Source organism: Oncorhynchus keta, unplaced genomic scaffold (genome assembly GCF_023373465.1).
Source record: "Oncorhynchus keta strain PuntledgeMale-10-30-2019 unplaced genomic scaffold, Oket_V2 Un_contig_4221_pilon_pilon, whole genome shotgun sequence".
NCBI lineage: Eukaryota > Metazoa > Chordata > Actinopteri > Salmoniformes > Salmonidae > Oncorhynchus > Oncorhynchus keta.
The window spans coordinates 49,578-53,322 of NW_026287652.1; the positions used below are offsets into that span (position 1 = coordinate 49,578).

At 46.0% G+C, this 3,745-nt stretch overlaps 1 long non-coding RNA gene across 3 annotated transcripts; it reads right to left on the reverse strand.

The window, feature by feature from the left end:
* Window positions 1–1,516: 1,516 nt before the first annotated feature.
* LOC127924526 (uncharacterized) lies at window positions 1,517–3,658 on the reverse strand. Of its 3 annotated transcripts, none has more exons than XR_008118089.1 (2): window positions 3,095–3,658; window positions 1,517–2,834 (listed from the first exon to the last, which is right to left on the reverse strand). It is a non-coding gene; the product is annotated as an uncharacterized LOC127924526 (long non-coding RNA). The 3 variants fall into 3 exon arrangements; XR_008118088.1 differs by having other exon boundaries at window positions 1,517–2,923; XR_008118087.1 differs by having other exon boundaries at window positions 1,517–3,012.
* Between the last annotated feature and the right edge of the window lie 87 nt (window positions 3,659–3,745).

Sequence of the window (3,745 nt, forward strand, 5' to 3'; positions counted from 1 at the left end):
CAATGCTAGCTGTAGTCCAGAACACTGGTCCTCCTGGTAGTTTCACTACAATGTTAGCTGTAGTCCAGAACACTGGTCCTCCTGGTAGTTTAACTACAATGTTAGCTGTAGTCCAGAACACTGGTCCTCCTGGTAGTTTAACTACAATGTTAGCTGTCCAGAACAGTAGTTAAAACAGCTGGTCCTCGTGGTAGTTTAACTACAATGTTAGCTGTAGTCCAGAACACTGGTCCTCCTGGTAGTTTAACTACAATGTTAGCTGTAGGTTAAAACACTGGTCCTCCTGGTAGTTTAACTACAATGTTAGCTGTAGTCCAGAACACTGGTCCTCCTGGTAGTTTAACTACAATGTTAGCTGTAGGTCAGAACACTGGTCCTCCTGGTAGTTTAACTACAATGTTAGCTGTAGTCCAGAACACTGGTCCTCCTGGTAGTTTAACTACAATGTTAGCTGTAGTCCAGAACACTGTTCCTCCTGGTAGTTTAACTACAATGTTAGCTGTAGTCCAGAACACTGGTCCTCCTGGTAGTTTAACTACAATGTTAGCTGTAGGTCAGAACACTGGTCCTCCTGGTAGTTTAACTACAATGTTAGCTGTAGTCCAGAACACTGGTCCTCCTGGTAGTTTAACTACAATGTTAGCTGTAGTCCAGAACACTGGTCCTCCTGGTAGTTTAACTACAATGTTAGCTGTAGTCCAGAACACTGGTCCAGTCCAGAACCTGGTAGTTTAACTACAATGTTAGCTGTAGTCCAGAACACTGGTCCTCCTGGTAGTTTAACTACAATGTTAGCTGTAGTCCAGAACACTGGTCCTCCTGGTAGTTTCACTACAATGTTAGCTGTAGTCCAGAACACTGGTCCTCCTGGTAGTTTAACTACAATGTTAGCTGTAGTCCAGAACACTGGTCCTCCTGGTAGTTTAACTACAATGTTAGCTGTAGTCCAGAACACTGGTCCTCCTGGTAGTTTAACTACAATGTTAGCTGTAGTCCAGAACACTGGTCCTCCTGGTAGTTTAACTACAATGCTAGCTGTAGTCCAGAACACTGGTCCTCCTGGTAGTTTCACTACAATGTTAGCTGTAGTCCAGAACACTGGTCCTCCTGGTAGTTTAACTACAATGTTAGCTGTAGTCCAGAACACTGGTCCTCCTGGTAGTTTAACTACAATGTTAGCTGTAGTCCAGAACACTGGTCCTCCTGGTAGTTTAACTACAATGTTAGCTGTAGTCCAGAACACTGGTCCTCCTGGTAGTTTAACTACAATGTTAGCTGTAGTCCAGAACACTGGTCCTCCTGGTAGTTTAACTACAATGTTAGCTGTAGTCCAGAACACTGGTCCTCCTGGTAGTTTAACTACGGTGTTAGCTGTAGGTTAAAACACTGGTCCTCCTGGTAGTTTAACTACAATGTTAGCTGTAGTCCAGAACAGAGGAGAGTAGAGAGAGAATGGCCAAAGATTAGAGGGAAAGGTTGAGTGATAATGGACGGAACAAAATGTGAATGGACAACGTTCAAGATGAAAGTTCATTCATTTTATTTAAAAAAACAAAACAAAACAAAACAACAAAAAAATCCACATTTAATTTAGTTCCAACAGCTTCTTGTAGTATTGAATGGGCTGTACACATCCATTACACCCTGGTTTAATGGAAAGCAAATCAACGGAGAAGAAGTAGAGTGGAAATTAAAATAATCATTCTGACTAACCAAATGTTGGTTGAGCTGTATACATTCTTGCAAAGCACCATGGGTATCAACATGGATTTAATTACATTTTACCTTTATTTAACCAGGCAAGTCAGTTAAGAACATATTCTTATTTTCAATGACGGCCTGGGAACAGTGGGTCAACTGCCTGTTCAGGGGCAGAACGACAGATTTGTACCTTGTCAGCTCGGGGGTTTGAACTCGCAACCTTCCGGTTACTAGTCCAACGCTCTAACCACTAGGCTACGCTGCCGCCCCATGGATGAATGATAAAATGTTCAAACTGTCTATAAACCTCTGCTGTGTTCCTCGTCTTTATGTCAGAGCTCCAGAAACATGTTATAGGGCCCCAAAATGGCTCCCTATTCCCTATATCCTGCACTCCTTTAGGGCCCTGGTCAAATGTAGTGGGCTATATAGGGAATAGGGTGCTATAGGGCCCTGGTCAAATGTAGTGGGCTATATAGGGAATAGGGTGCTATAGGGCCCTGGTCAAATGTAGTGGACTATATGGGGAATAGGGTGCTTTAGGGCCCTGGTCAAATGTAGTGTACTATATAGGGAATAGGGTGCTATAGGGCCCTGGTCAAATGTAGTGGACTATATAGGGAATAGGGTGCTATAGGGCCCTGATCAAATGTAGTGGACTATATGGGGAATAGGGTGCTATAGGGCCCTGGTCAACAGTCGTGCTCTATATGGGGAATAGGGTGCTATAGGGCCCTGGTCAACAGTCGTGCTCTATATGGGGAATAGGGTGCTATAGGGCCCTGGTCAACAGTCGTGCTCTATATGGGGAATAGGGTGCTATAGGGCCCTGGTCAACAGTCGTGCTCTATATGGGGAATAGGGCCCTGGTCAACAGTCGTGCTCTATATGGGGAATAGGGCCCTGGTCAACAGTCGTGCTCTATATGGGGAATAGGGTGCCATTGGGAGGGCATCGATAACAACAAGCATCTAACGTCAGAACAGCAACTTGTTTTAACCTTCTAACCAACACAAGTGTTAAATCAAGCTACTCCACTTCCCTTCTCTCACCAACAGTCGTCCACTCAACAGACATTTTGGAAAAGCAGCTACCATCAGAGACCGATGCTGGTAGACCAGAGACCAGAAGACCTCTGTTATCAATGTGAAGTCCCAGGACAGGCAGACCCAGACATCTCTACCATCAGAGACCGATGCTGGTAGACCAGAGACCAGAAGACCTCTGTTATCAATGTAAAGTCCCAGGACAGGCCGACCCAGACATCTCTACCATCAGAGACCGATGCTGGTAGACCAGAGACCAGAAGACCTCTGTTATCAATGTAACATCCCAGGACAGGCCGACCCAGACATCTCTACCATCAGAGACCGATGCTGGTAGACCAGAAGACCTCTGTTATCAATGTAAAGTCCCAGGACAGGCCGACCCAGACATCTCTACCATCAGAGACCGATGCTGGTAGACCAGAGACCAGAAGACCTCTGTTATCAATGTGAAGTCCCAGGACAGGCCGACCCAGACATCTCTACCATCAGAGACCGATGCTGGTAGACCAGAGACCAGAAGACCTCTGTTATCAATGTAACATCCCAGGACAGGCCGACCCAGACATCTCTACCATCAGAGACCGATGCTGGTAGACCAGAGACCAGAAGACCTCTGTTATCAATGTAAAGTCCCAGGACAGGCAGACCCAGACATCTCTACCATCAGAGACCGATGCTGGTAGACCAGAGACCAGAAGACCTCTGTTATCAATGTAACATCCCAGGACAGGCCGACCCAGACATCTCTACCATCAGAGACCGATGCTGGTAGACCAGAGACCAGAAGACCTCTGTTATCAATGTAAAGTCCCAGGACAGGCCGACCCAGACATCTCTACCATCAGAGACCGATGCTGGTAGACCAGAGACCAGAAGACCTCTGTTATCAATGTAACATCCCAGGACAGGCCGACTACCCAGACATCTCTACCATCAGAGACCGATGCTGGTAGACCAGAGACCAGAAGACCTCTGTTATCAATGTAACATCCCAG